This window comes from Loxodonta africana, chromosome 5 (genome assembly GCF_030014295.1).
Source record: "Loxodonta africana isolate mLoxAfr1 chromosome 5, mLoxAfr1.hap2, whole genome shotgun sequence".
Taxonomy (NCBI): Eukaryota; Metazoa; Chordata; class Mammalia; order Proboscidea; family Elephantidae; genus Loxodonta; species Loxodonta africana.
In genome coordinates, this window is record NC_087346.1 from 25,488,760 (window position 1) to 25,503,045 (window position 14,286).

At 38.0% G+C, this 14,286-nt stretch overlaps 1 long non-coding RNA gene across 1 annotated transcript in view; it reads right to left on the reverse strand.

Annotated features, from left to right (window-relative positions):
- LOC111750796 (uncharacterized) overlaps positions 1–12,631 on the reverse strand; it is a 33,266-nt gene extending 20,635 nt beyond the window's left edge. The window contains exon 1 of the long non-coding RNA XR_002785852.2: positions 11,831–12,631. This is a non-coding gene — a long non-coding RNA (uncharacterized LOC111750796). The remainder of the gene's footprint in view (positions 1–11,830) is intronic.
- Between the last annotated feature and the right edge of the window lie 1,655 nt (positions 12,632–14,286).

The following is a 14,286-nucleotide window of genomic DNA, read 5'->3' on the forward strand; positions in this document are numbered from 1 at the left end:
TCAGGTTTTCTTTATTGTGATAGATACGTGTGTAATAAAACATTTGCACTTCAACACTCTTCACAGGTAAATCATGAAAACATCACGCTGAGTGAAAGACATCAGTAACAAAAGAGCAAATATTGTAGTACTCCCCTTATACGAAATATCTAAAAATCAAGCTTTTGCTGAGCTCTTATTACACGCCAAGCCCTTACGGGTAAATTAAAAGAGCACTTTTAATTTAATTAGGCAATTACAATCTAACTAAGAATGTAAAATAATGCCAGCATGAATAGTTAACTAACGAGTAAGACTATCATTGAGCAGCTAACTTACTTCTTCCTAAAACAGCTTATTCTTTAGTCATTTATTCTTCCAACAGTTAAATATTTATTTATGTGTCAGAATTTTTTTAATCTTTGAAGCATACCTCTGAACAAAACAGGGACCTCTCTTTCCTCAATTTTATAATCGAAACAAAAAATCAAATACAATTCAATAACATTTTGAAGCAGGTTTTTGGAGGCATGAGATACAATAAACTGTGAGTATTTAAAGCATGCAATTTAATGAAATCTTACATTTGAATGCACACATGAAACCATCATCATAATCAAGCTGATGATAGTACTCATCAGCCCTACAAGTTTCCTCCGCTCCTAGGTAATCCCTTTCTCCCAGCCCTCCACACAGACTCTCCCCCAACACTGATCCAGGCAACGGCTTTCTGTCACAATAGGCCAGTTGGCAACTTCTAGAAATTTACAGGAATGAAATAATATAGAATGTACTTTTTGGCTGTATTTTTTCACTCAGCAAAATTATCTTGAAATTTATTCCTGTGTGTATCACCGTTCCTTTTTATTGTTGAGTAGTGTTCCATTGAATGGTTACGCTACAACTTGTTTATCCGTTCATCTGTTGATGGACGTTTGGGTTGTTTCTAGTTTGGGGCTATTATAAGCAAAGTTGTTATGAACATTCATGTGTAAGTCTATGGGTGAACATACGCTTTCATTTCTCCTGTGTATATACGTAGCCATGGAATGACTGGGATAGATGGCAGGTTTAACTTTTTTAGAGATGACAAACTGTTTTCCAAAGTCATTACACCATTTTACATTCCCACTAGCAGTGTATGAGAGTTACAATTGTTCCACATCCTTGCCAACCCTCAGCATTGTTATTCCTTTTAATTCTAGCTCCTCTAGAGGGTATGTTGTGGGATCTCATTATGGTTTTGATTTTCAGTTTCCCTAATGACTAACAATGTTGAGTATCTTTGCATGTGCTTACTTTCTAGCCGTATAATCTTCTTTGATGAAGTGTTTGTTGAAATATTCGTCAATTTTTATTAAATGGAGTTGTCCTCTTATTGAATCTTAAGAATTCTTTATGTATTCAAGATACATCTCCTTCATCAGGTATATATTTGACAAATGCTTTCCTCTAATTTGTGGCTACCCTTTGTTTTCTTAGCAACTTCCTTTTAAAAGCAAAATTTTAATTTTGATGAAATTTAATTTTTTGAATTTTTCTTTTATAGTTTTTGCTTTTTGTGTCATATTTGAGAAATCTTTTCCAAACACAAGGTCACAAAGATTTTCTCTTATGTTTTCCTCAAGAAGTGTTATAGTTTTAGATTGAACAATCAAGTCTATCATCCATTTTGAGTTAGTTTTTTCATTTTTTTAAGCATTGAAGTTCACTTTTTGCATATAGGCATTTATTGTTTCAGCATCATTTGTTGAAATAATTATTCTCTTTTCCTATTGAATTGACTTGGCACTTTCTAAAAAATAAGCTAGAACATACATATGAGTCTACGTCTAGGTATCTAGTATGCTCCACTGATCTATTTGTCTGTCTTTAGAACAATGCCTCACTGCCTTGATTAACACAGCTATGTAATAAGCACTGAAATCAGACAGTTAGGTCTTTTTCTTCTTTTTCAAAGTTATTTTAACTATTGTAAGATCTTTCCATTTCCATATAAATTTTAGAACCACTGGTGAACTTTTACAAAAAATTCTAGTTGTTATCTTGATTGGGATTGTGTTAAATTTGGGGAGAAGTACAATATTAACAATATTGAGTCTTCTGCTCTGTGAAGGTTCATTTTCTTTAGATTTTTTATTTTATTATTATTTATCTCAAAAGTATTTTGTAGTTTTCAGTGTTCAGGTCTTACACATCTTTTGTCAAGTTTATTCTTTATTTCTTTATTTTTTAAATTCTATTACAAATGGTATTTTTTATTTCAATTTCCAATTGTTCATTGTTAGCATATAACTTTTCTTGTATATTGATTTTGTATCCTTCAACCTTGCAAAACTCATCTATTAGTTTTAGCAGTTTTTTTGTAGATTCCATGGGATTTTCTAAAGAGACAAGCTTGCCATCTGTGAATAAAGACAGTTCTTTATTTCTTTTTCTCCTGTTATTGCGCTGGTATATTAGTCAGGCTTCTCAAGAAACAAAATCAGGAAGTTTTATATATATACATATATATATATATATATCTTACAGAGAGAGAAAGAGAGATTTATTTTAAGAAATTGGCTCATATAATTGTGGGTGTTGGCAAGTCCAAATCCGTAGGTCAGGCAACAAGTTGGAAAATCTGACAATCTTGTGTCTGAAATCAGTGGGTGGGACAGCAGGCTGGAAGCTCCAACAGGATGTCTATGTTACAGTCTGGAGGCAGAATCCTTCTTTCTGGAGAATCCTCAGTTTTTGCTCTTAAAGCCTTCAACTGATTAAATGTGGCCCACCCACATTTTAAAGGGTGAACTGGTTTAATTAAGGTCAACTGATTTAAATGCTAATCATATGTAAATACCTTCATAGTGACAACTAGACTAGTGTTTGATCAAACAACTGGGCACCATAGCATAGCCAGGTTGACACATTAGAACTCACCACCACAGTCCACTTCTAGTCAACTTGGCACCCATGCACAACTCCTTAAACAGGTATCCTTCTGTTACTGAAACCTAATTCAATTCATTTGTGATCGGAGAATAAAGTTCATGTGATTTGAATCTTTTTATTTTACCAAGACTTGTTTTACGGCTCAACATATGATCCATCTTGATAAATATTCTTTGTACAATAAAGAAGAATATGTACACTAGTGTTGTTAGCTCTATTCTACAAATATTAATTAGGCCAAGTTGATTGAATGTGTTGTTCAAATCTTCTATGACCTTCCTAATTTTCTGTTTTCTTATTTTATTAACATTGAGAGCAGGCAGTTGAAATCTCCAATTATAATTATGGATTTATCTATTTCTCCTTAAAATCCTGTCAGTTTTTGCTTCATGTATCTGGATGTTCTGTTATTGGGTACATCAACATTTAGAATTGCTGTGTTCCAGTGACACGTTTTGGAAATTTAGAGACTGGAGCTTGCTACAAAGGATGGAGTCTTCCCTAGCACCTAACAATATGCCTGGCATATAACAGGCTCTCAATAAAGATCTTATTGAATAAATGTGAACCAAGAAGAATTATCTTAGGATGGTAGGACTACGAAATGTTTTATGGATAAGCATAAGTCTGATGGAGCTCTGGTGGTGTAGCGGTTAAGAGCTCAGCTGCTAACCAAAAGATCAGGAGTTCGAATTCACCAGCCACTCACTGGAAACCCTATGGGGCAGTTCTACTCTGTCCTATAGGGTCGCTGTGAGTCAGAATTGACTGGATAGCAACAAGTTTGGGTTTTTTGTTTTTTGGGTTTTTTTGGTATAAGTCTGATAATGGGAAAGAGGTTACTTCATGATGAAATAAACAAAAAAGATGTGAGTGGTTGTCCCAAATCTTACAGAATTTTGAGAGGTAAAAAGTAGTAAGAAAAGGTGTTCCAGGAAGAAGAATTGTAAGAAGGAAAAACTGTAAACCATGAGGTATGTGAGGATCATGTGTAATTCAACTTGCTTGCAATAGAAGGTCCATGGAGTCAGTCATAAGAGATAATACAGTACAGAGTCATTTGGTTAATATTGTGTAGGGACTTAAATAGCAGCCTACTACATTTGAACGTCATCATAAAGACCACTAAAGAATTCGTAAGAGGGGGGCAATCGTTATTTGAAAGTTCCGCTATGCCCTGGTTCTTCTTCTCTGCTTCTGTCCCAAAGCTGAATCAATCCACTACTGCAGGCTTAGCCCCACAGCAGCTTGCAATCTCAATGCCACTGGCACACTGGCCTCTCCAAATCTTATGATCTACACTGATAGCTAGAGTACCTCGAGCCTAAAGTCTGACACCAACCAAGCCCAGGATCCAGTGAACTAGGAATAAACCTGGAAGAAGATCGTGTAGCCATGTCCTGTTGACCTAACTCATCAGACTGAGTTTCTGACTTTATTTCTGCCAGGCCACATTGCCTAAAACCCCAGCTCTAACATTCACCCTATCCCACATTACCTAATACCAAAATTTTAGTTCTGGGATCCTGTCCTGAACCTCATCAAGTAACTGGGACAGCCTAGCCCTTGCTTCAATCCTGATAACCTCTTTTTCTTCACCTGTTTACTGAACCCCAAACTTGTCCCCCTTTGGTAATGTGGGGACAATTTCAGAAGAAGATACTGTCACATGCATTGTGCCTCCCTTACTTCCAAAATAGATATTTAATATTCTTTATTGCTATTCCCCAGCAGAAAAAAAAAAAAAAAATTGAAACTTGTTACTCTGATTGTTCATTTACATCCTGAGCTAGCCATGGGCCAATTTATACATATAGGTCAGTCTGCCAAGATTCTATGTCATCTATTGCATCTTTCTTCCTTTCTTCACTTGTTGCATATAACTGTACCAAATTTAACATGGAATGGACACCTGTCTTCCAAAGAGCTCTTTCAATGACTTACCAATATGTACAGAATAAAGCTGAAACAACTTGCTCCAAATTTAAGCTTCTCAACAAGCTAGTCTTAAGTTTCCTTTTTCAATGGTCTGTTACTCTCGAACAAGGATGGCTACTGCACTGCCCTCAGAATATTCCTGACATTCTCACTATAGCTGAACTTCTGCTCACAATTCTTTCTCAACTAGACGTAACAAACTATTTCCACTCCATATAAACAAAAAAAAAACCAAACCCACTGCTGTCAAGTCGATTCCGACTCATATACTAAAATATATACTAAATCATATTCCTAAAATATATACTAAAATCATGTTCCTATTCTATAGCTAATTAAAATGCCCCCTTCCTCCAAAGCGATGGCTTTAAGGGTGTCCTCACTGTGCTGAACTAGCAGGACAGAGAGAAATAGTGGTAGATAGAGAAGCTAAACTAGAAGAAAATTGCACAAAGGAAGGAACTGTCAAACATACCATATTTTTACACAAAGAATGTGCACCTTCTGTATTTGTTTGCCACCCATGACCCCGCCCCCATGAGATATTTTTGTAAGCACGCTATGTTAATTTTTTTTTTTCAACAGTATCATGTAGAAGAAGATTGATATTGGGCTGTTTGTGAGGTGCCTCTATGGGGGCGGGGGGGTGAGGGTGGGGGACATGGCTGACAAACAAATGCAGACAACCAAAAAAACCAAAACCCACCGCCATCAATTCCGACTCATAGCGACCCTGTAGGACAGAGTAGAACTGCCCCATAGAGTTTCCAAGGAGCACCTGGCGGATTTGAACTGCCAACCTCTTGGTTAGCAGCTGTAGCAATTAACCACTACGCCACCAGGGTTTCCACAAATGCAGAAGGTGTGTGTTATTTAGATAAAAATACAATAATAGGTTATGAGGCCTCTTGCTAGCCAACCATACACAGCATATTATCTTTTGTCCAAGAGGCCTTGTAGTCCTCACTCCTTTAAAATCAGACTAAATAAATAAATAAACTTCTCTAGCCAAAGAGCATTGTTTTTATGTTACCCTAAGTTCCCTTTTTAATTAGTGATGGCAAGATCAGGAACAGTGCAAATGAAAATGGCACAAAAACACAGCCCATCACTTTTAGAAGTGCAAATGAAAGCCCTGTGGTTTTTTTTTTTTTTTAATTGCATGGGAACAGACAAGGAAATGTCTCCATAAAACTGTCACTTCTCAGGGGAAAGTGTTAATGCTATGTAAATTAAAATTGGAAAGTCTACTTAACTGGAATCAGCAACACCAAGAGTTGCGCACAAGGATAACCACAATTTATCAGCGCTGAGAATGGAGCGGTCCAGCCCACCGAGAGTCATATGCATCCCTAGCTAAGGCCATTTTAGAACAGCCTCTTGATTTACGTTAAAACGTAAGTAAGGCGTTCTAATTGACTTCAAAGAGAGTTTCCTGACTGAAATCCAGGAAAAAATAATCTGATTTCTCCCATTTAGACAATTTCATAAAAGCTAAATGATCCCTGAGAAAAGGAAGTAGCAGGACGTGAGCATTGCGAAGAAACTTCACATGCAATGAGATTCTTAAATTTCTCCATTAGACAAATATGATTTAATAAAGGCTTAAAATAAGGTTTTTTTAAATTTTAATTTGGTATAGATATTAAAACACAAGTTAAGCAACATACATATTCTTATTACTTAAATATTTTAAAAAGGCAGCTATATTCTCATTCTTTTTCTCCTTCCTTGCCTGCTTCAGGCAAAACTTTTTAATCATGTTAACCTCTGTTTTTTTTTTTTTAACCTCTGGTAGCATGATTGAAAGAAACCATTATTCACAGAGTATATAATCTTTATAAATTTTAGCATGGCATTAGCTAAGAGAAAGTCTGAGGCTTTTCAATCTGGAGAAATATTGCTATGTTAGGAATCAATAAGCTCAATAAATTGACTTGTGAATGGATGTATAACTGCATAATTGCTTTAGGTGACCAGCTAGTACCATGGAAAAAAAATAATAAGAGTGCCTTGTACAAAGAAATGCAAAAATTGATGGTTAAAGCTAAAAAGAAAAAAAAAAAAAACTTTATTTACTTGAAGTAATATTTGCTTTACAGAGTGATCCACTCCTTTTCAGAAGTACACATCACAGCTTCATTTATTCAAGAACTACTTATTGAGGATCTACTTGGTGTCCTATTTGGCAGAAGCTGTGGAAATCACTGAAGAAACAAAGAGTAATAAGACACAATGCTTGCCCTCAAGGAGTACTGTCCAACAAGGAAGATGAACAATCTAAAGACCAGCTGTAGTGCAAATTGATACGTGCCACAATAAAAGCTGTTCACAAAATGCTGTGGAGAAGAAAGAAGGTAAATATTTGGGAAGCAAGGCTAGGAAGTAAAAACCATGTTTGAGGAAAGTTTCATAGACAAAGTGACATTTGAGCTAACAGACGTTGACAATGAGCAAAAAAATGAGGAAAGGACAATGTAGACAGTGAGATCAGACTGATGAGAAGAGCCACAGTTACAGGCACATTAGAGAACCTAGCAGGGACTTTAAGGAGCTAGTGTAATGCTTCTAAGGTGTGGTCTAAAGACCAGCAGACAGAAACAGCAACCTCTGCCGTGGTACCACTAGGGTTGGTGTCACCCAGTGTGGTAACTCATGGTGTCACTCCCCCATGCTAATTACCACAATATTGTGGCTAAAACTTCAGAAAACTTGACAAAATCAATGACTGTAAAAGCAGTGGCAGCAAAGAAAACAATAGAGAGTTTACAGTGCCTGCAGATGAAACCACGTGATTTGAAGCGTCATTGTAATTGGGTGATAATGACAGCTCTGACCAGAGTGCCTTCCAGAAAACCAAACCCCTTGCCTTTGAGTTGGTTCAAAATCATAGTGATCCTACAGGACAGAGCAGAACTGCCCCGCAGGATTTCCAAGGAGCGGCTGTAGGATTCAAAACCCCAACCTTTTGGTTATAGCCGAGCTCTTCAGTACTACCTCACCAGAGTGCATTAGAAGGTTCAAAAAGTAAATTAGCATAGAGCTTTAGCCTTGTAGATATGTTGATACACGTAAACTGGGCTTACAAAAAAAAAAAAATTTCCTGTTATAACTGCAGGAATATTTTTATAAAAAATAAATTTCAGTTGAAACACTGCACAAAAATTTTATAGGCAGTCATTTTTGGCATCACACACTCTGACAGTGTCACCTTGTGTGATCCACACCCCCTGCACTCCTCTAGTGATGCTGTGGGATCCCAGGCCTCTCCCACACCGACTGAACCAGAGCCAGCGGCACATTAAAGTTTGAGTAGAATTAGTCCAGAACCTATAGTGTATGAAGGAAGACTGATGTAAGAGATGAGGATGCAAAGATAGATGGAAGTCCCTGACATGTTCCATGAAGTGAGACTGATCAGAGGGAATTAAGGGTTTTATTAATCAAAGGAATGATATGATCTGTGCCTTATAAAGATAGCTCTAGTGGTGGTAGACAGATATGTTTGATGTGGGGAGAGAACTGGACATAGCAAGGTCAATTATGAAACTATAATAACATGATAAGAATGGCAGGTATTCTTCATTGAGTGGAGACCCTGGGTGGTGCAAACAGTTAACAAGCTCAGCTACTAATTGAAAGGTTGGAGGTTCGAGTCCATCCAGTGGCACCTTAGAAGAAAGGCCTGGTAATCTATTTCTGAGAAATCAGCAACTGAAAACCCTATGGAGCACAGTTCTATTCTGACACACATGGGGTCACTATGAGTAGGAATCAATTCAATGGCAACTGGTACTGGTATTTATTGAGTGCCTACTACATGCCAGACATTGTGGTATAAATCTTATTTTTAGAGGTGTTATTTTAAATCTTCCCATAATTCCCGTTTTGCAGATGAGAAGAAAGGTAGGAAAGGTTAAAAAATTCATCCAAAGTCAGATGATATGCAAGCTGCAGAAAACTGCTAAACCAACTATAATTTCATACCTGGAACTTTACCTCCAAAATACAACACAAATCCATCTGTTTTATTTCCTCCCAAGTCCATGAAACCACCATTTCCTAAACTACCTCAACAGCCTCCTATCAGCTTCCACTCTTGCTTGCTACAATCCATTTTCACACAGCAACCCAAATGATCTTTTAAAAACATATGCCCCCTAACTATTCAGCATCAAACATAGAATAAAATCTAGTATTTTTAACCATAGCCCTCAGAGATAGACAGATGATAGATAGATAGATAGATAGATAGATAGATAGATAGATAGATAGATAGATAGATAGATAGATAGATAGATAGATAGATAGATAGATAGATAGATAGATAGATAGATAGATAGATGATATACAGACAGCTGCCATCAGGTTGACTCCTTAAAAACAATAAAATGAAACGCTGCCCTGTCCTGTGTCATCCTCGTGATCACTGGCATGCTTGAGTCCATTACTGCAGCTATTGCGCCAACCCATCCTACCTCGGGTCTCCCTTGCCTTCACTGGCCCTCTGCTTCACCGTATATGATGTCTGCCTCCAACAATTGAACCCTCTTGGTGATATGCTCTTATCCCAATGATAAGATTTTGTTGGCTAATTTTTGGAAGTAGATCACTAGTCTATCTTAGTCTGGCTGTTCTGCTAAAATTGTACTTGAGTGACCTTGGATGACCTTGCTGGTATTTGAAATACTGGTGGCGTAACTTCTAGCATCACAACAATGTGCAAACCACCACGGTGTGACAAACTGACAGGCTGGTGGTAGACAGATATAAATCCCTAATAATTTGGCCTCTGCATACGTCTGAAATCTCATCTCGTAACATACCTGTTATGGATTGAATTGTGTCCCCCCCAAAACATGTGCTGTAATGCCTAAACTCTGTACCTATGGTTATAACCCTATTTGGGAATGGACTGTCTTTGTTATGCTAATACGGCAGAATTAGCGTAGGATGTATCTTTAGTCAATCTCTTTTAAGATACAAAAGAGTTTAAACAAGGCAGCTAAGAAGCAGAGGTGGGAAAGAGAGATGCCAAGCCACATGAGGATTTCCCAGGAGCAGAGGCTCAGAAGAGACAAAGACCTTCCTCCTGAGCAGGCAGAGAGAGGAAGCCTTCCCCAGAGTCGGCACCTTGAATTCAGATTTATAGCCTCCTAAAATGTGAAAAAATAATTTTCTGTTTGCTAAAGCCATCCACTTGTGGTAGTTCTGTTATGGCAGCCCTAGACAACTAAGACAACACCCCCCCATCACTGTATTCTGTCACAATGTACACTGAATAACACTAACCTAGGTTTTGCCCTTATCCAGGCTTTGAACCTGGATCCCTCTTCTGCCAGATCATTGCACATGGCTGGCTCCAAACCCAAGTTAATCTGTTGTTCTCAGCCTGCAGGGCTCATCTCATATTCCATCCCCCCCCCAAATGACTGTTGGCATACCTCCTGCTGAGGCTCTCCCTTTTCCTCTAAGGCTGCTAGAGTTTCATGATGGCTCAATTCAGTGACTATTTTCACAATGTAGTAACATTATCAGCATAATTTTTTATTTCCCGCTCTAGAAACAAAATATCCAGTGGTGGGAGAGTGAGTGGGGAAAGAAGAGACAGAAATGATGTACGTAAAAACATCTTCACCCTCAACTATAATAACCCTCAGTTTGAAAGAAACCTGAAGACCAATGGTTACCTGACAGCTTTTTTTTTACCTTGCCAGCGAAGAGTGAAGCCGTTTTTGACTGAACACCACTCAGAAATCTTTTAGTACAGCTTTAGTCAAGGATGAATGATCAAGAAGAATGTGCACTAAATTCATAAGTCTTCTTTGCATGCATTCTGTGACTTAAAACCAGCTTATATTCCTTTTTTCTTATTTGATTACACATTGACCCTATGAATTAAGCAGGGGCCCAGCAAAATTCTCTACCGGGTTATTCTCATCACCATACAAACATTCTGTTATTCCCCTTATATTTAAAAAAAAAAAAAAAAAGCCTTCTCAGGAGCCCACTTCTCTCCAGATAAGATGACATTTCTTTATTACATTTTGAAGAACTCCTCCAAAGACCTGTCTATACCAGCCATCTACAAAACTGATTTTTCTGATCTCTCTGAAATCCACTCTAGAAATACAATGATATATTCATATATTATCCATTCTGTCCAGTAAGGAAAAATGCATATATCTGATATAACCAAAATTAATTTTGGAATTTCACAGTATTTCTTCTTCTTAGTGCAGTGACTTATATTTACAATAATATAATTTTTTCTCTCACTTGATATAATGAATTCAGAAGTCACATTCAGTTATTAAGAAATATAAATCAATACACTTTCTTATGTACTAAATTATATTTTAAAATATATTTGATTGCAAATCTAATTAGAGATCCTTTTCCTTTTGTTGTATGACTTAATTCTCAAATTGTTCTTTATAGAACATAAAAAAATACAAGACATATGGCAACAAGTAATAAAATAAAATATCTAGCATCCAGACAATCCAGCAGGAACAGTCTTTAGTACTACTAGGAATGCTAACAACTGGTTGTTCCAGTTTCCTTTTTTGTAATTCAAACTAGAGAAAAAGAACACGAAAGTCAAATGGACAGGAAATTTGATTTGACCTTTCTAACCAAACCTTCTGTTATCTAAATTGGAAACTTTTCACTAACTAATAGATTATCTGTATAACAGTATCAATTATGATTTTTTGTTCAGGACTGAGACTAGATGTGATCGTGTTACTTTACTCTGAGGAATGCTCAATCTTCGGTTAGCTGCTTCTATGCCAACTACCTCAGACTTGAGACTTTTGGGGGCTCGAAGTATCTTTCACTTATTTATAGTTACACTAAGAATGTAGTTATTGGGAGAGGAGCTCCATTTACCTGGGTTCAGGTTTCCTTGTGAAGGTATATCCTCTGGAGTAACCTTTCTGACGTCTGTCCGTATAGATGGGGAATGACTCACCTTGTTGAAAGTTTGGGATAATTAACTTGGCAAGTTCAACATAAGCCATTCCTCTGTCAGTGACACCTTGAGGCTTGAAGGCATGAATTGCGGTCATCGCTCTGTGATGGAGAAAGAAATCTGCTTGTCCAGTTCCAGTGGCAAAATGGGTAACCCTGTCTAATTTGGGGGCGTCCATCTACTTTGCCATCAATCTTAAGAAATCCAAATTGTGATTTCACCTAGGTAAAAGTAGTATATTTATTAGTGAACAAATAACAATTAGTGGAGGTTCTTACTACACAAAGAATAAGTTGCTTTTGAGTTAAAGCAGAAATACCACTCAATGAACATACGGAATTCAGAGGCTAATAAGTCAATTAAAAAGGCTTATGTCTGGAACATTCTAATTCCAGAAATTAGCTTTCTTTTTAACACAGTGATACATTAAATGATAATTTTCATCATGCTTAGTAAAGTACAGGGTCAACAAAAAAGAGGAAGGCCATCAACAAGCTGGACTGACACAGTGGCTGCAACAATGGGCTCAAGCATAACAACGATTGTGAGGATGGTGCAGGACAAGGCAGTGTTTCGTTCTGTTGTACCTAGGGTCGCTATGGCCGACGCAAGGGCACCTAACAACAACTACAGCAATTTTCTTCTATTGATATCTTACATCTGTCTCTGGGTTGATTCCAGAGTTAGGATGGGGAAACAGGATATTACTTATTGATCCCTCAAAACCCCAACATCATGCTAAATAAGCAGGGAATCTTGAGAAGTATTTAAGGGTGGGGGGAGCAAAAACAGCATGGGGAATCAAAATTTTCTAACCCAGGGCTGGGAACTTCAGTGTGTTGGTTATGTAGATTTTCCAATCCAGGTGGGAGGGACAAAGACCCTTTTGGCTCATTTGACTTACCTTACACGGATGGCTCAGAGTTTTTAGGCACTGTTGCAGCTTTTATTGCATTTCTGAGTCAAGTCCTTAGGCCTGCACTTTAAAATCCAAATGCAGGCATGTGGCAGGGCCTAAAGATGTGGCCACAAGCTGGGCCTTGTCTGCCCCTGAGGTATATACTATGGCCCCTGCTCCGGAACCCTCAGGTATGTGGTCGGCTCTCTTATTAGGTGAGCCCCACACGGCCATGGCATGGGAAAGAAAGCCCTTTATAGAGAAGAAAACTATGTCGTCTCATCTGGTCCACCAGAGCCAAAGAGATCTTCAGCAGCACCTGAGTCGGCACCCCAGAGGGTTCTGTTGCCAACCCAGAAAATGAACTATGAGCAAATTGAACAAAAAGAGGAAGTAGGGAGTGTTGGTGACTACGTCTACCTGCCACACCTGAAAGAATCACTCAGACCTTCAAAGGTGATTCTTAAAAATACTTTTAGTCTACACAACAGGAGTACAGTGAGGGAGGCAAATATTAACTGATTATGCAAATAAATAATCATAAACTGCAATGAGGAAAAGTCCAGATGACCTGTTCTGTGAGAGTAAGGGAGGGTGAGGTATTGTTGCCCAGGAACCTTCACACAGGTGGTGGCCACATCAGCACTGGTCCTCAGGCACAGCTATATGACTTTCAAGTAGAGAGTGACATCACTATTTCTGTCATTCAGAAAAGGAAAACATATCATCCACAGTTCCTAGTAAAAATAATCAAAACTCAGTTTTGAAAAGAAAGGGACTTTAAAGAGGTTTCTTTTTTTTAATAAGTTACTTGTCGAGGCATTTTGTACAAATGTTTACAGAGAAGGAGACATCATCAAAAGCAGTGTGTGGAAACACAATAAATTATTTCGATTAATGTCTGATGTATTATATGAATGTCCTTAAAGGAAATGTGTATTTTGGCTTCAATTTTTGAGCTAAACATTTACTATTGAAGGAAACATTTCTTTTGGAAATCAATATTTTGATTCTCAGAGCTAAAGCCAATATTTTGCTTGGAAAATATTTTCTTTTATAGTTAGAAAGGGCAGAAATGTACCATAGTAGGGCACCAGGACAAAAACCATTGATCGATCTTTATTTTATTCTGCAGCTGCCCATATTTGCTTCATTTACGTACATAAAATTACTACCAAAAAAGCAAAGCGGGGGCCAAGATGGCTGACTAGGTAGAAGCTACCTCGGATCCCTCTTGCAACAAAGACTCGGAAAAACAAGTGAATCGATCACATACATGACTACGAACCCTTACCACCAAACACAGATCTAAAGAGTTGACCTGAGTTACAGGGGAGCAAAAAGCTGCACCCTGAAGCAGTGACCGCCTCTGGAACCGGCGTCCAGCACCACAGCCTTGAGCCCTGGTGGTACCCTGGTGCCAAGTGGCGGGGCTGATTGCAGCCTGCTGAGGTGGGGCAGGCACGGGACACAGCCCTAACCCCTAGTCCTCTGGGGTAACCTCGGTAAAGACTCAGCCAGGGCAAGCAGACTGCACACTGACACGGCTAACAAGAGA